We start from the raw sequence: 25,267 nt of genomic DNA, 5'->3' as shown, positions 1-25,267 counted from the left end.
CGTCGCGCTTACGCGACGCGTCACGATGTTGTTTTCTAACGCGGCAGTTGCGCTAACGGAACGTTTACCAGTTCGCGGACCGGGTTGCGGCACCAAATTGAGCTAACGGGAAGCTACCCGGTGCGCGGACCGGTAGCGAAACAACAAAAAAAAAAAATATATATATATATACATAAAAAAATTATATTAAATACATATAACATATATTTTTCCTTTAAAAAAAGAATACATTTAACAGCTTTTAATATTTGCTATTAAAAAACCATTGAAATTCACTGAAAAAAACATAGGTTATAGACCATATATAGTTAGGAATTAGCATTTACAAAACCTTGAAAATTCACTGAAAAAACCATAGGTTATAGACCATATATAGTTAGGAATTAGCATTTATAAAACCTTATTTTACTGACACAAAACCATTGAAATTCGCATATATAGTTAGTTGCACTAACTATATATTTCGCGCACCCGCAATCCACTGCTGATGATGTCACATATTACATCATTCATGACATGGTCAGTGACATCACTGATGACATCACTGATGACATCTCAAATGACATCACTGATGACATCACTGATGACATCTCATTTGACATGACTGATCACATCACTGATGACATCATGCATGTGATAATACGATGAACTTCTTCAGACTCTAATATAACCTTATATACACTCAGTGTAAACAGACACTTACAGAGTGTCACTCATCCATGGAGTTACTCACACACCTAGTCAGTCATGCAAAGAATCAATCACACCTCCATTTCCTCAACTATACAGTTATACACACCTTACTTATTCAAACAGATACTAACACATATTTACTCTCTTATACAATCCCTGATACAATTTCAGAATGATCCATACAGCCACTCACACATTCACTGGCTCTTATGCACAGTTATTTATATATGTCAACTCTCACATATACTGTGTTTTACATATGTTCTTACTTTGACATGTAGCACTGAGATATCCATTCACTCACCAATACACTCATGCACACAGTCAACCGCCCATACAGCTGTTTCCACATGCACTTTCGAACCTATACATCTAGTGAATCAACTGCTCACACATCTATGCACAGAGTCATACACCTCCCAACCACCCACACACAGACTCAGTCTCCCATACAAATACTTGGGCAACCAATCAATAACCCATATAGTTACTCATATAGCTACTGATCAACACATGCAGCAGTTTACAAAACAACAGACATAATGATGCACAAATTAAGACAGTTTAGTCACTAACCCATGCACTCAGTGAGACACATTTAATCACTCACTCATACAGTCAGTCATGCACCTACTAAATCCTTCATCCAGACACTTATACATCCACTCATTCTTCAATATGTAAGACATATTTAAACTTTACAGAAACATAAAGACACTGGATGTTGATATCAGTGATGTCATCAGTGATGTCATTTGAGATGTCATCAGTGATGTCATCAGTGATGTCACTGACCATGTCATGAATGATGTAATATGTGACATCATCAGCAGTGGATTGCGGGTGCGCGAAATATATAGTTAGTGCAACTAACTATATATGCGAATTTCAATGGTTTTGTGTCAGTAAAATAAGGTTTTATAAATGCTAATTCCTAACTATATATGGTCTATAACCTATGGTTTTTTCAGTGAATTTTCAAGGTTTTGTAAATGATAATTCCTAACTATATATGGTCTATAACCTATGGTTTTTTCAGTGAATATATATATATATATATTTAACAACAAACCGCAACTATCCCCAGTGAAAGTATCCTGAGTAGATAATCACAGAGTTGACACCAACCAAATACACTACTCCTCCATGTCAATCGGAAGGTATGATTCCGTCGTGACAGGGGAAAAGACCTCACCTCACCTGGACCATGCTCAGGTTCCACGAGGCCCCGCACTCTCCGTCGGTACCTCAAGCTCAATCCTGAGTCTTGGGGGAGGACCTGAGCATGGTCCAGGTGAGGTGTGGTCTTTTCCCCTGTCACGACGGAATCATACCTTCCGATTGACATGGAGGAGTAGTGTATTTGGTTGGTACAGGTTGTATTGTTTCCATCCCCTATTAATTATCTTTTAGTATGTTGGTTTGATTTGATCACAGTTTTTTCAATAACTAGTGCAACTAATTATAGAGCAGAGGCCATGATGAAAGCCATGGGACAGGTTGTCCCCTAGGCAGAAACATGTTGGCCCTTTATTAGACAGATATTTGTTGCTGTCTCTTTTGCACTGTTCTGTTTTTTAATTAGGGGATGTTGTTCGGCTAAAGAATAAAAGTTTATGTATGGAGGACACACCATCCTATTTTAATTCACCACTTTTTGTTTTATGTTGCACTGGAACTTTTCTAAACCATCAAAGATTAGCTATCTGATGGCGGCTCATATATGTTGGTGGACCAAATCCAAGACCAGCAACTAATGGTGTGGCGTTCTTGTCCCAGTGATCAGGGGACCAGACAATTCACACCTGGGATGGCCAGATGATATGACTGATCACCAAGTCTTTTTGATGGTAGTCCATTACTAAATGGTTTGGAATTTGTTACCCAATGTTTGAACGGGGTCTGTATTGTGTCTTGTGTTTTTTCACACTTTGGTAGTTGTTCACCCCTATTGCAGAGGCTGTCCTTTGGTGATCTACGCACCCCCGAGACTTTGTTAGTCCAAATTGGCGGCCCAGCCAGACTAGCTGGCATTTAGACCCCCTGGTTTCTTTTGTGTAGTATATATAGTGTTGCTGGGGATATGAACCAGGTACGGGTCTTTAAACTTTGAATCCCTTTGACCCTCTCTCCACTGTTTGTTTGTGATATAGCATAAACTCAATCAATAAAGCCCCAGTGGGTTTACCAGACATATTTCATATTAGACAAAACCAACATCATTCAAAAAAGCCCAAGTACGCTGTCCAAATGAATGATATAACAGCTCCTCTGCTCTTTTAAACAGCTTCGTCAGAAAACAAAGTATTAATTAAAGCCAAAACGTTTGACACACAATATTGCAAAGGCATCAGCCACTACAGAAGATAAGAGGTTATACAGCCATTTCCTCATCCAAATGCAATCCATTCGGAGGCATGGTATTATATTTAATTATCATTTTGAACTCTAGTCTCCTCAACTCTGTTACTTGATCTCCGGCTCTCCCACGTTTGAGGATGGTATCTAATATAGCAAATTTTAACAGATTGCAGTTCAGAGTGTGATTGATTTTAAAATGACATGCCACCTGATAATGCTTATCAAAATTCTGAATGGCACGCATGTGTTCAAATATGCACTCTTTAGCCCTATGAATTGTACTGCCTATGTAGGCAAGTTTACTTGGGCATTAAAGGGTGTACACTACATACTCTGAATTGCATGTAAGATGTTTGTCAATCAAAAATGGTTGTTGCTCAGTATATAGCTTTACTGAGGTGCAGCTCCTACTATATGTACAGGCCTTGCACTGATTGCACGTGTAAAAGCCTTTTATAGTACTCTTCGTTTTTAAAAAAAATGTATTATTGAGTGACATAAGGAATCTTGTTAGGATCGCGCTTTCCTAAAAATTATTCCGGGATTTTCACCAATTGCTGCTTTCAGATCTGGGTCAGGTTTTAAAACATTCAAACCTAATCTTCTGTTCCGGGATCTCTTTAAGGTTAAGACATAATAAATTATTCCTATCTAGTGTCATGACCTTATCAACTGCTCTTTGAATTGTTTTGTTGCTATAGCCGTGTTCACTGAATCATTTTGTTATGAGTTGGACTTCATCACCAAATCCCTTATTGGTACTGCAATTCCGCCTGGCGCGCATAATCTCACCATACGGAATGCTCTCAATCAGGGAGCTGGGATGGCAACTGTCAGCTCTCAATAAACTATTCCCTGCTGTAGATTTCCTAAACAGGTGGCTGACTAGTGTATTGTTTTGAACGATAAGTCTGAGGTCAAGAAATTCAATTGTTTCCCTATCAGTGAGGCTACTGAATGAAAGATTGAGTGTGTTAGAATTCAGAATGGTAACAAACTCAAGAGCTTCCTCCTGAGTTCCATTCCATATGCAAAAAATGTAATCGATGTAGCGCACCCAGAGGATGGCATGGGATTTAAAGAGCCTGATATTATTGACGACATGCTCCTCCTACCAGCCAAGGTATAGTCCTGCAAAGCTGGGGGCGAAGCAAGTACCCATTGCCATTCCCTATGTCTACCTATAGATTGTGCCTTTGAACACAAAAGAATACTCATGAGGCAGATGAGGAACATTTCAATGACCATTTAATTATGTATTATATAAGATATAGATCGCTTTTTCAAACAATTCTGCACGTGTCAATCCCTAGGTTATGGGAGATGTACGTATATATACTGTGGATGCCCAGACTTAAGAGAAGATATTCTTTTTTCCATTCTATATCTTGCATCTCAAAAAATCGCCTGTGTTCCCTACATACGAGGGGAGAGCATGTACCAATGGTTGGAGGAAATGATCCACGTATTTCAACATGTTTTCCAACATATTCCCTCTTGAAGAGACAATTGGTCTTCCGTTGCATCCTTGTGGAGCTTCGCAATAGGTAGAGTGCTGGTATTTTTGGAAATTTACATGACAAGAATTTAAAATTCTCCAGTTCTAAAATGTCCTGATCTTTTCAATCACTTAGTTTTCCTTCATATATTTTGTTGTTCTTTTCATAACAATCTCTAAATGATTTCTCATTCCGTTCCACATCGTTAAGTTGTTTCATACCTTCATTAAGATACACTGTTAGTGGTCACACAACCACATTCTCCCCTTGTTGGACTTTTTGATGACAATACTGGTGTCGTTTTTCAGTTCTCTTAGGGCCTCAATTTGCTTCTTATTTAGATTGTTTATGCCGCAAACCTTTTTAGAGTTCATATGCTTGAACTCATTAATCATGCCTTTTTCAAATATATTGATTGTCTCATTCATAATTTGAGGTAAAAAGATTGATTTAGACCTGAAACCACTGGATGCGCTCATGCCAATATTAATGTCATCAGTGACAAAATTAAGAATGAGATTCCCAATAAAATTTGGTTCACCTTCTACTTCATACAAAGTATACAATACATCTAAGTCATTAACATTAATGGGCCGATTAGGATGGCGGACGGACTTGCGTCCATCCGCCATCCCAGAGGTGGAGGGACCGTCCGCATGGACTGCGGAGTTCCCTCCGTGCAAATCAGGATGTGACCGCCACCCTGGCGGTCACATCCTGGATATTTAACATTGCGGCGGGTGCTGCTTCAAGCAGCACCCGCCGCAATGTTAAATGTGCATGTGTAACATTTACATGCACAAAGCGGCAGGCACCGCACGGTGCCTGCCGCTTTGTGCATGTAAATGCTGGGGGGTACCATAGGTACCCCCCATGTGCACCCCCCACCCGCCTACGCTTTGGGGGCCCGCAACGGGCCCCCAAAAGCAAAAGTACACATGCTTTTCCACGGCGGAAAAACCGCCGCGGAAAAGCATGTTTACTAATGCTTCCTAATTTGGCTGGCGGTGTCTGATAGACACTGCCAGCCAAATGAGAGCTTTTCCGCCGCGGTTGTAATCCGACCGCGGCGGAAAAACAGCGGACAGAATCCAAGACCCACCAGCCATCGTAATGCGGCGGTGGGTCTTTGGTGACTCCGCAGAGGATTTTCCGCCTCCTCCGGGCCGGCGGTGGCTTCCGCCGGCCCGGAGGAGGCGGAAAATCCTCTATCATAATCGGCCCCTAAGTGTGCTGCTAGTTTCTTTGTTTCTCCATTTTCCGAATGGGCATTGTGGCATACCATTTCTTAATTTTCAATTTCCGCACACAATTGAATAAGTCAATGCGACTTTTAGTATAATTAAAATTAGCAGTTGGACAGATGGAAAATCCTAGGGATAAAACATTCATTTGATGCTTAGTTAAAGTCAGATTTGATACATTTACCACAGTTCTGGTAGCCATCATTTTGCTGCTTTCTTTCACCTTGTTAGCACTCCCACAGGCTTACTTCTTAATTTTGTGGCTGCTGATTTCCTCCTCTGCTGCCTCATCCGCGACCTCTTTTCACTGGTGTTCCTTTGTTTCTCAGGTTATTTGTTCTTTCACGGACCATGAGGTTGAACTCCTTTAAAATACTTGCTTTTACCCCTGCTTGTTCCTTTTGCGCTGGAGCATGCTATTTTCCTGGTCGGTATTGTTTATTTCACCTGTGTCGCTCATAGTGATACTTGGTGTGCATGCCTCTCTTCCCTTTGAAGTGGATGGTTGTTCGTCTCCACTTGTTTCCTCCACCACAGTCCTTAAGTGGTCAAACTTTTTCCCAAAAGTTAAAATTTGCCCTTTCTGATAGTCTATCTCATCATGGCGAAATTTTCTCAGTTTTTTTATTTTGATTTCCTCCTCAACTTTGGAATGTTGTATCTATGTTTGCCATCTCTTTATCGAACTCTTCTGGTTCATATAGCTCCTTTAATTTTATGGTGATATCCTCAATTTCTTGGTTCAATTTGTCACCGTCCTTCTGCGCATACTTGCCCAATATACGGAGCATTGCTATGGACCATTCATGGTTATTGGCCAACCACTCTTCCAACATATTTGGGTCTGGATTGTCAAATGTAGGAGTTATAAATATTCATAATCCTCGTCAGATCCGATTACATTCTATATATTTCTGGAGTGCAGTTGCCTCCCACCATTTTGACTGTTCTTTTTTTAGAGCCTTCCAGAGACTGTCCCATAATTGTTCCCTGTTAATTGTAGGACCTAGCTCACTTATTTGAGCTGTATTGTCCACTTCCTGTAAAGCAGCTGTGGGGAATAGTTTTTCTGCAGCCTCCTGTCTTTTGATATCTTTACTTGTTGCCATAATGGTGGTGTATCAGAATTGACCCTCCTCAAAACATACACTACTAGTTTTGAAGGGAACGCTGTTAAAACACCAAGCACACCGGTCACTCTTGTGAACACGCGCTTAAACTCACACAGCCTCCGTATGTTCTTTAGAGATGACACAGCAAGCAATTCCGACAGGAATGGGCTCACCTTTCCAGGGCTGGTACCCGATGCAGGTCATCCTCCGAATCTGGCCTCGATACTAGTACGTTCCCGTTCTGGTTACACCTAATCTGTCATTCCAGTTAGCGGTCGTGGTGGTGGAGTTGCCATTATTTACAAAAATGTCTATAAATGCAAAGCTATCAACAGTCTTTTACCTAGCTGTGAGAGCTTATCCTTTGGAATAAGTTTCTCACCCACCTGTACTTTTTCAGGAATTCTTATATATCACCCCCAGGAGCCTTGGGCGATTTTTTGCAAAGATCTCCCAGATATAGTCACTAATGCGGCCAGCCTTTCGTCTAATTTTTCTATTTTGGGTGATCTCAATATACATTTCGATGATCTGTACTCTACTCCCAAACAGGACCTCATTGAAGGTCTGGAAACATTTCAATTCAAGCAAATTGTGACTGGCCCTACCCATAATATAGGACATTTGCTTGACCTCCTATTCATGAATCTTAATAACCTTACTGTGGTTGAGTCCAGTTCGGTTCCATGGTCTGACCATTTTTTATTATCATTTATTTGGACACCACAAAATTCTTTGTAGCCGTTTACTATACCTAAAAAATATGGCCGTATATGGTCCAAACTCTCTGTGGAAAGCTGGGCAACCAAGCTAACAAATTTGACTCATTTACCTCACTCTGATCCTACGGTGACTAATGATAATCTTAACAATTGGCTGCAGTCCTCTTTGGATTCAGTCCTCCCTAGGAAAGAATTATGCCACTGAGTAGGACCCAATAAGAAAGCTTGGTATTCTCAGAAACTTAGACAGTTCAAACAATCATGTAAACAATCTGAAAGGAAATGGAGGAAAGATTTTACAGAGACTAGCAAAGAGAAATATAGAGAAGCACTTAAACTCTATAAAAATTAAATAAAAGCTGCTCAAGTTAGATATTATCATGAAAAAATTGTTTCTGCATCTAACTCCCCCCGGGATACTTTTAAAGCTGTGAAATCCCTTCTTACACCTCTCAGTCCCCCCACCGACTGTGACAACGCCCAACAGCGTTGTGATGAAATAGCAAATTTCTTTTCGATTAAAGTCTATAATATTTATTCTACCTTTCAGCAAAACAACCTGGCTAATAATACTACACCACTTATACAGCAAGTTATGCTGGAAGAGTTTCCTCCGCTGATCCTACCCTCTTTGCAGGGCCTTCTCAGGCAACTCAAATCAAGGCTCCCCGGCAGACCCCACTCCCCCGTCTATTCTTACTCAGGTCTCAGAGATAGTTTCCCCAGTTATTTAGGATGTGATAAATTCCTCCCTTTTAATGGGGCCGGTCCCTCTTTTATGGAAACAAGCAAGAGTTAAAAATCTTTTGAAAAGTCTAATCTAGATCCTGAAGAATGGGCTAATTACCGCCCCATTTCCCTGCTGCCAGAAATAAGCAAATTAGCAGAAAAATACGCTAACTCCTTACTGGCAGCTTTTCTTGAGGAAATAACTGCTTCCATCCCACTCAGACCGGTTTCAGGCGTCAACAGGGCATGGAAACCGCCCTTCTGGCCGTGGTCGAAGAGTCTAGAAAAATCTTGGACAACGGGGGCAGTGCTGCTCTCATCTTGTTAGATCTCAGCACAGTCTTTGATACTGTAACCCTCAAATCATGGTCCAAAGACTCGGGGAGGTGGGGGTGGCAGGCACTGCTCTGAAATGGTTTCAGTCCTTCCTTGAAGATAGATCTTTTTCTGTCTTTGAGGATGATGTTCTCTTGAAGCAGATCCCTTTGGAGTATGGAGCCCCTCACGGGTCCTCTGTAAGCCCCACCATGTTTAACATCTACATGAGATCTCTTGCAGATGTGGTACTTTCCTGGGGGGATCCACACTGTCACCTATGCTGACGACACACAGTTGGTGGTTTCTCTCAGTCAGCAAGATAAATCTAAGCCGGGTTTAACTTCCTGTCTTATGAAGATCTCTTAGTGGATGGATTTGTCTTTTCTTAAACTTAATGGGGCAAAGACAGAAATTATGCTTCTGGGCCACGCTGTCCCCATGACCTTAGATCCTATGTGGCCTAGCTGTCTTGTCCCCCTCCGACACCAAAGAAACAAATCAAGAGTCTGGGTGTCTGGTTTGACTGCAATCAGGATTTTAAAGTTCAAGCTCGTAAAGTTGCTGCTATTTGCTATGGACTTCTCAGCCTGATAAGGAAGATTCTCCCCCTCCTTCCATTTGACGCCAGACGTATTTTGGTCCAGGCACTTATTCTGTCCCGGTTGGACTATGCGAATGCAGTCTATTTGGGTGCGCCACAAGGAACTATTAAGATATTGCAGATAGCCCAGAATTGTGCGGCCCGCCTCTTAATGAATATTCCAAAACGCAACTCAGCTAAGTCGGCACTTAGTCGGCTGCATTGGATTTCATTACAAGAACGGAGGCTACATTATGCATTATTCCTTTAATGCAGTCCAAGCAGCCGCTTACATCACAATATTAAAAGGTTCCAGAATAGAACAAATTTGCTTTGATTGGATGTCAGTTCTGTAACATCAACTAGTACAGTTCAATAACTGTATTGACAAATACAGCTTTTAAGTGTATCGAAGCCCGATTTAAATTTGGGCAGCATATGCCACTTGGCAGTTGACATAAATGAAATACGGATGTGCTTGTGTAACTGCACAGAGAGGCGAGAACTCAGAGATTATTAAGGTGCATTCTGAGGATTGCAGTACCTCCAAGACCGCATGGTATTCAGTAGTCTCATGGGGTGCTTTAAAACAGGATATAAGGATTGTAAAACTATATTTTGTAGTCGATATTTTTCGACACAATATTTCTATATCACGATATTTTTGTGATCAATATCTTGTCAGTGATCCACCTTGTTCTTGGAGTGACAGTATGTTTTCCGGTACAGGAAAAGTCAACGAATGAAAGGCTACTATACCGGCATAGTGTGTGATCTGGGTGTGTAAGCTCTGCTGAATGGACTATATGGTGGGCCTTGTTTTTCCTCCAGGACCTGGCGAATCCAGGCAACCTTGGACACATGATACTTATTACTTTAAGAAAGATGGTGTTTTTTATTTAATATTTTTGGAATAATCAGTCTGACTGATGAAGACCGGATCGAACAGACAGGACAGGACTGGTAGATATAGAAGAATACAAGGCCAAAAGTAAATAAAGCACCCCATAGATTAGTGCAAAAAGGAGAATTGGAAATCTGCAGTGATGCTACCTGCCGCTAGGAGTACCGAGGGAAATCCAGATAGAATTTGCCTCCTGTGAATGTAATCAGAGATATTTGTGAGATTTGGTCCTATAAAGAGTGGGCAGGCAAAGAACAAAAAGTGATTACCCGCCCAGACCATTTGGGTGATTATTCCAAAAATAATAATTAAACAGACCATCTTTCTTAAATATATAATCTGTGAGAATTAAATGACATGTCACAAAGAAGTGAAAGCCCATTGTGTCCTACGACTATTTTATTGTTTTTTTAATACTTTGTCCTGAAGAATGTGGGGTGAGCCAACTGTATTCCGCTGAAACGCCACGTCGACAACCTGTGATGTTATTTGTTTTCTTTGTATTAAATGGTGACAACTTGCAATGAAATCTGTGCATTATGATATCCTTTAATTTTTAGATCACTGAGACGGTTCAATATTGTTTTTTTTTTAATATTAGATTATTGTATTAGCACAAGATTTTAGTAATGTGATGTTGCACAAATCATGAATAATGTTTTTATAAAACTTTCATCGATGACATACTAGTTTATTAAATGAAGACAATCCTGAATAGAGTATATTGTTGTGTTTTGAGTATGATCATTATTTTAAATTAAAGAGACATTTTCACATTAAGCAGGATTCAGTGTTTATATGAGCTTATAGGTGAGAGAATTCGAGTGTGTATCACAAGAGGGAACTTTCATCATTTCTATTGATACTTAACCCTATCTCTTTTGGTAGAAGTGTGTATTTCCCATACTTGCGGAGTAATCAGTTTGGTTCCATCCTCCAAATATCATTTATCTGGTGAGGATCGAGTAATGTAGCATGAAAGATCGTTCCAATTACATGGTTTCTGATGTGTAGAACAGGAGGTCCATGGTTACATCCCCGCTTATCAGATTGACATAAGTTTCTGTAATTAAAGTATTGGGGAATTCACTAAAAATGTTAGATTTGGATTTCCTTTTGCTTTGCTTTGAAGTTACAAGGTGGTGAGGGCATTGGCACTCGAAGCTTGCCAGGACGATAGTGATGAGGCAGGGATAATTTATAATGAGAGTGAATCAAGATCAAAGATTAGGGAGTAAAGAGGTAGTGCTCCAAAGAGTACTGTGGTGAATACATCCTCCAGACAAAGTTTAATGAAACAAAATGAACCACCTTGAAGAGGATTACTGTATGTCAAGAAATGTCAGGCATACACTAAGGGGCTCATTAGGATGGCGGACGGAAGAGCCACCGCGGCCCTGGAGTAGGCGGAAAAACCCTTTTCCGTGTCCGCCTGCCGCGGATACTCCGTCCGCCATATCAGGATAGGATAACGTGTCAAATTTCCGTCCGCGACGGAAAAGCACGCACCGCCGCCGAACTACACACGACCACGTGGCGGACGGAACACATCCGGAGGCCCCGCCGTACGTACTGACGTCTAAGACCGTCCCCCAAATCAAGATGGCGGAAAACACACATAAAACCGCAGCGGAAAAACAACCTGTCTGAACACGGCGGAATCCCCACAGCGAACATAGGTGACATAGCAGAGATACCCACCGCAAGCTGACCACCACCATGGACCCAGCGCTACACGCTTTCCCGATGCTCTTCGCGATCCACCACGTCCTAGTCATGGCCCACTATGGACGACGACGCAGGTAAGGCACAAACCATTGGCTGTCTGGAGGGGAATACCAGCAAGGGACGTGACGTAGGGAGGGGGAGTGTCATGTTACCGAAACCACTGATGAGAAGCATATACGAATACACATTTGTAGTACGCAAGCATGAATGACAACGACAGTCCACGAGACTTGATAGACTACCTTTATTGTACAAAATAGGGGTATAATCACAGTGTATGCGTGAGCATGGGCAAAGTGGGCACCAGAGGATGAACATCATAGGCAGCACATCAGAGGGAGGAATGCAGTATCAGAGCATCAACAGGGCATTGTGCAGTACAGAGCAGGTACAGCATTGGCAGTAAACGAGAGGGCAGAATGCAGTATCAGAGCATCAACAGGGCATTGTGCAGTACAGAGCAGGTACATCATTGGCAGTAAACGAGAGGGCAGAATGCAGTATCAGAGCATCAACAGGGCATTGTGCAGTACAGAGCAGGTACATCATAGGCAGGTAACGAGAGGGCAGTATGCAGTATCAGAGCATCAACAGGGCATTGTAGAGTACAGAGCAGGTACATCATAGGCAGGTAACGAGAGGGCAGTATGCAGTATCAGAGCATCAACAGGGCATTGTGCAGTACAGAGCAGGTACATCATTGGCAGTAAACGAGAGGGCAGAATGCAGTATCAGAGCATCAACAGGGCATTGTAGAGTACAGAGCAGGTACATCAGAGGCAGCACGTGAGAGGGGCTAAGTGCATCAACAGTCCATTGCACAGAACAGGTCCATCAGAGGCAGCACGTGAGAGGGGCAAAGTGCATCAACAGTCCATTGCACAGAACAGGTCCATCAGAGGCAGCACGTGAGAGGGGCAAAGTGCATCAACAGTCCATTGCACAGAACAGGTCCATCAGAGGCTGCACGTGAGAGGGTCTAAGTGCATCAACAGTCCATTGCACAGAACAGGTCCATCAGAGGCAGCACGTGAGAGGGGCAAAGTGCATCAACAGTCCATTGCACAGAACAGGTCCATCAGAGGCAGCACGTGAGAGGGGCTAAGTGCATCAACAGTCCATTGCACAGAACAGGTCCATCAGAGGCAGCACGTGAGAGGGGCTAAGTGCATCAACAGTCCATTGCACAGAACAGGTTGATCAGAGGCAGCACATGAGAGTGCAGAATGCAGTATCAGAGCATCAACAGGGCATTGTGCAGTACAGAGCAGGTACATCATTGGCAGTAAACGAGAGGGCAGAATGCAGTATCAGAGCATCAACAGGGCATTGTGCAGTACAGAGCAGGTACATCATTGGCAGTAAACGAGAGGGCAGAATGCAGTATCAGAGCATCAACAGGGCATTGTGCAGTACAGAGCAGGTACATCATAGGCAGGTAACAAGAGGGCAGTATGCAGTATCAGAGCATCAACAGGGCATTGTAGAGTACAGAGCAGGTACATCATAGGCAGGTAACGAGAGGGCAGTATGCAGTATCAGAGCATCAACAGGGCATTGTGCAGTACAGAGCAGGTACATCATTGGCAGTAAACGAGAGGGCAGAATGCAGTATCAGAGCATCAACAGGGCATTGTGCAGTACAGAGCAGGTACATCATTGGCAGTAAACGAGAGGGCAGAATGCAGTATCAGAGCATCAACAGGGCATTGTGCAGTACAGAGCAGGTACATCATTGGCAGTAAACGAGAGGGCAGAATGCAGTATCAGAGCATCAACAGGGCATTGTGCAGTACAGAGCAGGTACATCATAGGCTGCACAAGTACGTGTCCCTACCAACCCGTCACAGGAACCACAAGAGTGCCACGCAGTTCTCAATGGACACACCATGTGAAATAACATTTGAGTGAAGTGTTCAGCACCTCACATCACAGAATCAGGGGGACTGCGTGAACTACCTGCCTCGGACACACTGGCAGCACCAGCAACAGGAGTGTGAGACACAGCCACAGCCCGAGTGACACACACATGGGCCACGGACCCAGACACACTGGCAGCACCAGCTACAGGAGTGTGAGACACAGCCACAGCCCGAGTGACACACACATGGCCCACGGACCCAGACACACTGGCAGCACCAGCTACAGGAGTGTGAGAAACAGCCACAGCCCGAGTGACACACACATGGCCCACGGACCCAGACACACTGGCAGCACCAGCAACAGGAGTGTGAGACACAGCCACAGCCCGAGTGACACACACATGGGCCACGGACCCAGACACACTGGCAGCACCAGCATCAGGAGTGTGAGACACAGCCACAGCCCGAGTGACACACACATGGGCCACGGACCCAGACACACTGGCAGCACCAGCAACAGGAGTGTGAGACACAGCCACAGATGTAGTCACTGACACGTGAGCCACTGACCCAGACAGACTCCCAGCACCAGAAACAGGAGTGTGCAACACAGCCACAGATCTTCTAACTGACACGTGAGCCATAGACCCAGATACACTGCCAGGACCTGCAACAGGAGAGGGCACAACTGACACTGTGCCACCATCTGATACATGAGAGTCAACTGCACCAGCGCCACTGGGACAACTGAAATGATGAGCCACAGGGCTGTATGGGCCAGGAGGCAGGGTGGGCCTGGGAGCTGGGGATAGCTGACCTTGAGCCAAATCGGGGTTGGCAGGTGTCAATGGTGTGTGTCTGCGTTTCTTAGGGATGTGTGAGTGCACCCTGGACAGGACAGGACTGCCAAGTGGTGGGGACTCTAAAGAATCACCACCCACCATAGGTGGAGCATCTGCAGCCGGGGATCTTGTTTCTGGGGACGTGCTGGAGCCTGCTTGTCGTTTGCTCTGTGCCTGCCGCCTGGACTCGGAATCATGTGTAATGGGGGATGCAACAACAGGGGACACCCTCCTCTGCTTCTGACTGGCCTGGATGGGAGTGGAGGTATGGGGGGACTCCGCCGCGGAGACATCTGTTTGGCGTTCAGTAGAAAACATCAGCCTCAGTGCAGCCAGGGGTGAAGTATGCCTGTCCTTGATTGCGCCATTGTCCATGCTAGATGCCTTGTCCGTAGGATGTGCCTTATCCTTAGGTGGAGTGTTGTCTCTGGATGTAGCCTGTGCCCTGGTCGCCGCCCTAATCCTGCCAGCAGACTTGTCGTCTGTGGTGCACCTGTCTCCAGTAGACACCTGCTCTCTGTGTGTGTCCCTGCCCTTGGGAGATGGACCTTGCTCTGCTGTGGGCCTGCCCTTGGGAGTCTCCCTGCTCTTAGGAGGTGCCTTTGTCCTTTCACTGTCCTTGGGAGGGTCCCTTTCCTCTGCTGTGGGCCTGCCCTTGGGAGTCTCCCTGCTCTTAGGAGGTGCCTTTGTCCTTTCACTGTCCTTGGGAGGGTCCCTTTCCTCTGCTGTGGGCCTGCCCTTGGGAGTCTCCCTGCTCTTAGGAGGTGCCTTTGTCCTTTCACTGTCCTTGGGAGGGTCCCTTTCCTCTGCTGTGGGCCTGCCCTTGGGAGTCTCCCTGCTCTTAGGAGGTGCCTTTGTCCTTTCACTGTCCTTGGGAGGGTCCCTTTCCTCTGCTGTGGGCCTGCCCTTGGGAGTCTCCCTGCTCTTAGGAGGTGCCTTTGTCCTTTCACTGTCCTTGGGAGGGTCCCTTTCCTCTGCTGTGGGCCTGCCCTTGGGAGTCTCCCTGCTCTTAGGAGGTGCCTTTGTCCTTTCACTGTCCTTGGGAGGGTCCCTTTCCTCTGCTGTGGGCCTGCCCTTGGGAGTCTCCCTGCTCTTAGTAGGTGCCTTTGTCTACTCTCTGTCCTTGGGAGATGGACCTTGCTCTGCTGTGGGCCTGCCCTTGGGAGTCTCCCAGCTCTTAGTAGGTGCCTTTGTCTTGTCCCTGCCCTTGGGAGTGTCCCTTTCCTCTGCTGTGGGCCTGCCCTTGGGAGTCTCCCTGCTCTTAGTAGGTGCCTTTGTCTTCTCACTGTCCTTGGGAGTGTCCCTTTCCCCTTCTGTGGGCCTGCCCTTGGGAGTCTCCCTGCTCTTAGTAGGTGCCTTTGTCTTCTCACTGGCCTTGTCCAAGGTACAGTCCATGGACATGTGAGTATCCCTTGCCTTGGGAGTACCTTTTGTGTTGAATGCCTGTGTAGCTCCTGAAGGCATGTCCCCCAACAACACTTGTGGATCCTGTGTGTGTACTCCAGTGTATCTGACGTCATCTACGTGAACAGATTTAGCTGATCTAGGGGATGGGGTCTGTGCCCTGCGTGCCCTGACGTGCTGTCTGACGCTGCTTCTAGTGCAATAACCTGTATTTGAGTCCTGCTCAGAATAATCACTACCCCCTGAGACATCCAGTGGTGTAGATGGGGAAACAGAAGTAGCACCCTGTTCATGCGACTGTACTATTGCAGACGACACACTGCTTGCCAATGACTGCACTGTCCTGTGTAGACCTGCAAGATCGCCATGCATCCCTTCCATGAATGCCACCACCTGCCCCAACTTCCTATCATGGTCCTGGAAAGCATTTGTCATATTGGTCTGCCCCACACACAGCTGTCGCAGCAGATCAACGGCCTCAGCACACAGTGCATTTTGGCTCACCGTGGCAGGGGCAGCGGTGCCTGCACCGAACGCCACTCTGCTCCCCCTACTCCTCCGGCCACGAACAGTACATGGTGCAGTTGGCGGAAGTGTGGGCCCTGTGTGCTGTCTTCCGACAGAAGGTGATGAGTGCCCACTCCCAGTCTGTGACAACAGTGCAGGCTCACCAAGAGTGTCCGACGAGGAGGACGATGGTGTCTCCACATGCGAGTCCTCAGGGACGGTCCTGTCCCCCTCTCCGGCGCTGGCCTCCTCCGTGTCAGTCTGCGTGTGTGCGAAGTCTGAGCCGGACTCATTTCCTCGACTACTCTCCACCGTCTGTGGCTGAGTGTCCTCTGTCATAGCTGAAATGCACATAAAAGATGTGTGAGTCATGGGCAGACTGACGTACAGAAGGAACAGGATTGCCAAATTACATAGCTGACGTAGATTTTGTAGCCCTCATCCTGCACATGGCCCACCTCTACCAGTCATTCTCACATTTCCTGCCATGGGGCCATGGACCACTAGGGGATGTGCTTCAACACTCAACTACTAAGCAAGTGGCGTGTCAACATGGCGGACCTGGATGTCAAATGAGAACCACCCAATGGGACCAAAATGGCATCACAGACATACATACGCAACACGGAACTCAATAGTGTGTCTGTGCACCAATACATGCATAGCACTCACAGGTTTCCTACACAGACAGTATGCTCACCGCTAGTTTGCTGTTGATCGGCACTCAGACGTTCGGCCAGTTCAGGATGCGTCACTGCAATGATACGGTGCATGAGAGGGGTCATGGAGCGTCGGGCCAGACGGGGCGTCCTTGGAATCAGGCCCAGTGTTACTTCCGCTACATTCTTGCTCAGCCTGGAAATGTCGTCCCAGCGTTTGTGGCAGTGTGTAGGTCGTCTGTTGTACACCCCCAATGCCCGTACTTCCCGTGCTATGCTCCTCCACAGGTCCCTGCGAAGGTGCAGCTTGACCTACCATGATGGGAGACAAAAGGGTTAAAGTCAGTGGACAGGTGGCCTGTCACACACATAGGGGCAAGACGTAACTGTCAGCAGCCATGCACAATCAGGAACATATGTCTAGCCCACACTACACAGCTAAGATAGAAATAGGCGTGATTATTTGGCCCCCTCATGCACACCAACATGTCCCACACTGCACTTACCACCCGTCCTGGTGCGCCGTAGAGGCGTCCATAGTTGCGGAGTACACCGTCCACGAGGACATCAAGCTCCGCGGCGGTGAAGGGTCGAGACCGGATCTCTTTGCCTCTCGACATGGCAAGATCACGGAGTATGGCACTAGAGCAGCAGTCGGTGGTCAGCTCAGCAGCAGCAGCAGGTCGAGGTGACGGTCACAGGCAGCAGTCGGTGGTCAGCTCAGCAGCAGCAGGTCGAGGTGATGGTCACAGGCAGCAGTCGGTGGTCAGCTCAGCAGCAGCAGCAGGTCGAGGTGAACAGGCAGCACTGGTCCCCAGGGTAGGAAGTGTCATTTTGGCCAACACACATATATAGGGCCCTCAGCACGTGTCAGTGGCATACGTCGCCAGCAATTGGTCAGCCCTGGAAGCGTGATCGTGAAATGGGCCAATGACTGGCCCTGTTGTTGCGGTGCACTGCTTCCGCTACTTGCGATTGGCCATATGCGGCCAGCGGCCCTCTTCCCATTGGCTGCATGTGCAGGGACCGTCACGGGCACACATCGGCAACCGCACGTGCAAGCCTCAGGCACGGATGCTTCAGTTGCAACAATGTTCTATCACTGGCGCCTCAATGGCGGTGCACGTACTCAGCGGGGGAGGTGCAGGCCTATACACCCTGTAGATGTACTCAATGGACATGCCAGTTCATGACCCCCCTTACAGTCACCTTGCATCATCCACCGTACACCGGCCGGAGCGGCCGGGCCTAGGACGGCCGTGCCCGGCCATGTACACAACCGCCGTGCCCGGCCATGTACACAACCGCCGTGCCAGGCCATGAACACAACCGCCGTGCCCGGCCATGTACACAACCGCCGTGCCCGGCCATGAACACAACCGCCGTGCCCGGCCATGTACACAACCGCCGTGCCCGGCCATGAACACAACCGCCGTGCCCGGCCATGAACACAACCGCATGGCCGGGCACGGCGGTTGTGTACATGGCCGGGCACGGCGGTTGTGTTCATGGCCGGGCACGGCGGTTGTGTACATGGCCGGGCACGGCGGTTGTGTTCATGGCCGGGCACGGCCGTCCTAGGCCCGGCCGCTCCGGCCGGTGTACGGTGGATGATGCAAGGTGACTGTAAGGGGGGTCATGAACTGGCATGTCCATTGAGTACATCTACAGGGTGTATAGGCCTGCACCTCCCCCGCTGAGTACGTGCACCGCCATGGAGGCGCCAGTGATAGAACATTGTTGCAACTGAAGCATCCGTGCCTGAGGCTTGCACGTGCGGTTGCCGATGTGTGCCCGTGACGGTCCCTGCACATGCAGCCAATGGGAAGAGGGACACTGGCCGCGTATGGCCCTTGGGAAGTAGCGGAAGTTGAGCACCGCCATGGCGGCGCCAATTATGTTATCTTGTCAGACGCTGCACCGTGATGTGTTGTGTGCAGTTGCGTCATGAGGGATGTGAGCGTGATAGGGAAAGGTCATATGTCATACAATATAGCATGTGTGTCCATACAATGCCCATCGGTCGGCACACAATGGGCAACAGATGTGCATTTGTACGTGTTGACGTCGGGTGTGACCCTACAGACGTTCTTACATCTTCACAACTACACAGTACATCACGGCTGTGTGGCCAAATTATGCATCTGTTGTCAGTGTCTTGTTCTGGCGAGGTGACTACAGTGGTGGTGGTACACATGCATTCCGTGTATGTGTTTTGTACGTTGTGTCACCATGCATGTAATTACCGTATGCACATCATTATTGGTGTTGGCATTTGTGCTTGATGACATGGCGTGTGTATAATTATCGTTTGTGTGCATGCAGTTGCATGTGTGTCTGTGATGTGGCTACTAAACATTAGGGTGAAGACTGAAGTTTTGTCAGTAAGGTTCACATGTGATGGAGTTGTACACGTATGCGTCGTTTGTAAGTTGACCTAAGTTACATCTCTCTCCCACACAGGAGGGCTCCAAATGTGCATCGGCCATACACTGTGCTGGAGGATATGGTTGACGAGGAGGTGATTCGGAAATTCCGGCTGGATCGACGTCGGTTGCTGGAGCTTGTGGCTCAATTGTCTCCTCATCTGCAGCCACGTAGGACGTATCCTGGGTCGATTACACCCACTGCAAAGGTCATGGCGGTACTACATTTCTTCGCTACTGGCACATTTCAGTACACAGTTGGACATGCCGGGGGGATGTCACAGGCCATGTTCAGCACGGTTCTTCGGGATGTCTTAACAGCTATGATGCTGTACAAGAATGACTACATACATTTCCCACGGCCGGAAGAGTTGGCAGCTGTCAAAGCTGATTTCTATGCACTGGGCCACATACCTCACGTTGTGGGCTCAATTGATGGCACACACATCGCTATCATTCCACCACGGGCACGGGAACAAGTGTTCAGGAATCGAAAACACTTCCATTCGCTGAACGTGCAGGTGGTGTGCCTGGCAAACAACATCATCTCCCATGTGTGTGCAAGATTTCCTGGCTCCGCACATGACGCCCACATCATGCGGAGCAGCAATGTCCCACGACTCATGGCAAATCTGCGACCCGGTCAAGCGTGGCTTGTTGGTGAGTGTGCAGTGGGGACTCTTGTGATCTCTGTGTTGCATGGGGTACCCACCATATCTTGTTGTGATGTTTGTGTCTGTCATCCCCCTACATAGGCGACTCGGCTTACCCAAACCGGCCCTGGCTCCTCAGTCCCCTACGTAATCCGAGAACAGCGGGTGAAATGCGGTACAATGAAGCACATGGAAGGACACGGAGAGTCATCGAACGTACCTTTGGACTGCTAAAGTCTAGGTTTCGGTGCCTCGATAAGACCGAGGGGCCCTGCCTTACTCACCAGGAAAAGTATGCAGGATCGTGATTGCCTGCTGCATGCTCCACAACCTGGCAGTACGCAATGACATTGAACTGCTGTTGGACCCTGAAGACGAAGAAGTTCCTCGGCCTCCCATCCCACCCATGTCGACTGATGAGGATAGTGGTGAGGAGGAAGGTGTGGACCAGAGGCGCCAGCTCATAGATCGCTACTTCCCTTGAATGTGAGTAACTTCCTCTAGTGGCGGTTGACAAGGCCTCATGTATGTTTGCTGGTGTTGTGTGGATGTGGGGTTCATCAGCTGGGTGTTGTTTGTGATGGTTGCATATGTGTGTCTTCATGTCTTTGGACATAGAAGTCTCCATGATGTGTGTGCTCTCATCCCATGCTTTTGTGATGGTTGTCGTTTGTGTAATGTTGCTGTGCATTGTGTTGTGATGTGTGTGAATCTGTTTCCTGACGTGTGTTTGCTGTCTCTGATTTTCTCTAGGTCACTCCCGCAGCGCCATGATCATGTACGACAATGATCCCTGAACCTGTTTACGTCTGTTTCTGAAGGCAATCATGTGAATAAACATGGAGGCAAAACATCATTGTGTGAGTAAGTGCAATTTATTTACAGGTTGTGCTTCTGTGCTGGTGAATATTTACAAGTAAGTGGGGTGGAGGGAGTTGGAGTTGAAGGTAATGGCAGATGAAATGTCCGTGCTGACACCACATTGGGGGGTGTCAGGGTAGTCCAGCAGACCAGTGGGAATGATTGTCTGTGGGACAGGATACTTAGCTGGGTGAATGTCTGGCACAGGCAGTGACATTGTCATGGTCGTCCCCTCTTGGAGCGTGTGGATGGCGCTCCAACACTGCTCTCAGCCACTTCCTGCCTCGGCCGGCCCCTCCGTCTCTGAGGTGGAACAGAGTCAGCTGGGAGGGCAGGTTGTTGATGGGCCACATCCGTCGCCAGGGGCACAGGTGGTGGCGGCGGCGGTGGAGGCGGAGGTGACGGTGGCGGGGGAGGCGGAGGTGACGGTGGCGGTGGCGCTACGACACTTGGTGGAGGGGGGGGTTGTTCCGGCCAACCCATTCCCTCCACATCGTTGCCTGCTGGCCCATGATCTGCAACATCTGGCCAAGGATGCCACAGATTTCGCGCTGGACGTTGGTGTTGTCCACTGAGTCCTGGTGTGCACGATCTGCGTTTGCCTGGGACAGGTTGTATGACGCCTGGCACCTGGCAAGGGCTTGTAGGGACTGTGCCACTGGATGGGGTAGCTGTCCTTCCTCTGCACGGCGGTGTGTGGCTCGCCTGATTGGCTGATGTCCCGTTGCCTGTGTTTGTGGCCCACTCACCCTGCCTGTGTGTGAGGCCGATGGACCAGCGTCGTGCGCTGGGTTATGCTGGGTGGCACCGGCAGGAGTCGTGGTGCTGGTGGTAGTGGTGGTAGTGGTGGTACTGGTGGTACTGGTGGTACTGGTGGTACTGGTGGTGGTGGGGACTGTGCAGATCACAGAGACAAGTGTCGCTGGAGTCACACATGCGACGTTGGTCGGTCCCGGGAGTCCCTGTGAGCCAGATGGCCCTGGCTGAGTGCTTGGTCCCGCTACATCCTCCGCACCGGAGCTGCCTGTGTCCTCGTCACCAGAGAGTCCTGTAGGTGTGGGAGGCGAGGCTGGCGGCCGGGTACTGGTTTCCCCAGTCAGTTGACGATCACCTGAGGGACAAGATAGTGCTGGTCAGTAATGTGGACATTACATGGTTATATAGATTTGTAGACATTTCTGTTTCCTGTCGCACACACCCCACCCTCCACCACCACCACCCTCCCCATGGACATGGGGGCCTGTTGGGAGTTGTAGTTTGGGCCTCTCACACACCCCACACACCCTCCACCACCACCACCACCACCCTCCCCGTGGACATGGGGGCCTGTTGGGAGTTGTAGTTTGGGCCTCTCACACACCCCACACACCCTCCACCACCACCACCACCACCCTCCCCGTGGACATGGGGGCCTGTTGGGAGTTGTAGTTTGGGCCTCTCACACACCCCACACACCCTCCACCACCACCACCACCACCCTCCCCGTGAACATGGGGGCCTGTTGGGAGTTGTAGTTTGGGCCTCTCACACACCCCACACACCCTCCACCACCACCACCACCACCCTCCCCGTGGACATGGGGGCCTGTTGGGAGTTGTAGTTTGGGCCTCTCACACACCCCACACACCCTCCACCACCACCACCACCACCCTCCCCGTGGACATGGGGGCCTGTTGGGAGTTGTAGTTTGGGCCTCTCACACACCCCACACACCCTCCACCACCACCACCACCACCCTCCCCGTGGACATGGGGGCCTGTTGGGAGTTGTAGTTTGGGCCTCTCACACACCCCACACACCCTCCACCACCACCACCACCACCCTCCCCGTGGACATGGGGGCCTGTTGGGAGTTGTAGTTTGGGCCTCTCACACACCCCACACACCCTCCACCACCACCACCACCACCCTCCCCGTGGACATGGGGGCCTGTTGGGAGTTGTAGTTTGGGCCTCTCACACACCCCACACACCCTCCACCACCACCACCACCACCCTCCCCGTGGACATGGGGGCCTGTTGGGAGTTGTAGTTTGGGCCTCTCACACACCCCACACACCCTCCACCACCACCACCACCACCCTCCCCGTGGACATGGGGGCCTGTTGGGAGTTGTAGTTTGGGCCTCTCACACACCCCACACACCCTCCACCACCACCACCCTCCCCGTGAACATGGGGGCCTGTTGGGAGTTGTAGTTTGGGCCTCTCACACACCCCACACACCCTCCACCACCACCACCACCACCCTCCCCATGGACATGGGGGCCTGTTGGGAGTTGTAGTTTGGGCCTCTCACACACCCCACACACCCTCCACCACCACCACCACCACCCTCCCCGTGGACATGGGGGCCTGTTGGGAGTTGTAGTTTGGGCCTCTCACACACCCCACACACCCTCCACCACCACCACCACCCTCCCCGTGGACATGGGGGCCTGTTGGGAGTTGTAGTTTGGGCCTCTCACACACCCCACACACCCTCCACCACCACCACCACCACCCTCCTCGTGGACATGGGGGCCTGTTGGGAGTTGTAGTTTGGGCCTCTCACACACCCCACACACCCTCCACCACCACCACCACCACCCTTCCCGTGAACATGGGGGCCTGTTGGGAGTTGTAGTTTGGGCCTCTCACACACCCCACACACCCTCCACCACCACCACCACCACCCTCCCCGTGGACATGGGGGCCTGTTGGGAGTTGTAGTTTGGGCCTCTCACACACCCCACACACCCTCCACCACAACCACCACCACCCTCCCCGTGGACATGGGGGCCTGTTGGGAGTTGTAGTTTGGGCCTCTCACACACCCCACACACCCTCCACCACCACCACCACCACCCTCCCCGTGGACATGGGGGCCTGTTGGGAGTTGTAGTTTGGGCCTCTCACACACCCCACACACCCTCCACCACCACCACCACCACCCTCCCCGTGAACATGGGGGCCTGTTGGGAGTTGTAGTTTGGGCCTCTCACACACCCCACACACCCTCCACCACCACCACCACCACCCTCCCCATGGACATGGGGGCCTGTTGGGAGTTGTAGTTTGGGCCTCTCACACACCCCACACACCCTCCTCCACCACCACCACCACCCTCCCCGTGGACATGGGGGCCTGTTGGGAGTTGTAGTTTGGGCCTCTCACACACCCCACACACCCTCCACCACCACCACCACCACCCTCCCCATGGACATGGGGGCCTGTTGGGAGCCATGGACATGTTAGTGAGTTGGTGTCCAACGTGCATGGGTTGGGGCGTAGGAGATGTTTCTTCTCAGTTGTGTGAGCCTGACCATGTCGTGCTGATCGTGGTGCTTGGTTTGTACTCACCAGTCTCTTCTCCTTCGTCAAGTCCGTCTAGGCTCTCTGGGTGTAGTATCACCAGCACCTTCTCCTCCCAATCGGTGTAGGGTATGGGCTCCGGGGGTGTGCCACCGCCAGTATGATTGGCTCTAGCAAAGTTTTTAGCTCGGATGCCCTTGACCCTGGTCTTCAGGTCATGCCACCGCCTCTGAATGTCATGCTTCGTCCTCGGCACAGTCCCCGACGCATTCACCCGAGTGACGATCCTGTCCCACATGTGGTTCTTTTGCGCCACGGACGTCTGCTGGACTTGGGCCCCGAAGATGTGGGGCTCAACACGGATTATTTCATCTACCATTACCCTCAACTCTGTCTCTGTGAATTTGGTTTTTTTTTTGGGTGCCATGGTGTGTGGTGCTCAGTGTGTGAGTTGAGTGAGTTGGGGGGTGCAGGTGTGTGGTGTGTGATGTGTAGGATTTGTGTGGTGGGTGTTTGTGTGGTGGGTGTGGTAGGGTGGTGGGTGGGTGTCTTCTATGTGAGTTGCAGTATCTCGAATTGGGCCTCTTGCTGGCAGCAATGCTGTGATGCAAAGGATTGTGGTAGCGTGTGGGTGTCATTTTATAGTCGTGTCTCAATGGTTGTTGGCTGTCAGGTGGTAGTGGGCGTGTTGACTAGTGTGCATTATTGGATAATTGGGACGTGTCATGGTGGCTTGTGCTTGGTGTTGGTGGGGGGGGCGTTGACAATGTTCGTATGTTTGCTTTGGACTTGCGGTACACTTTCTAACATTTGTTTGACGCTAGGGATGTTGTTCGTGTTGGCCTTCCGCAGTGATGCTGTGGTTATCGTAG

The sequence above is a fragment of the Lissotriton helveticus genome, chromosome 7 (genome assembly GCF_964261635.1).
Source record: "Lissotriton helveticus chromosome 7, aLisHel1.1, whole genome shotgun sequence".
Lineage (NCBI taxonomy): Eukaryota > Metazoa > Chordata > Amphibia > Caudata > Salamandridae > Lissotriton > Lissotriton helveticus.
The sequence above is the reverse complement of the archived record's forward strand: the minus strand, read 5'-3'. Positions refer to the sequence as shown.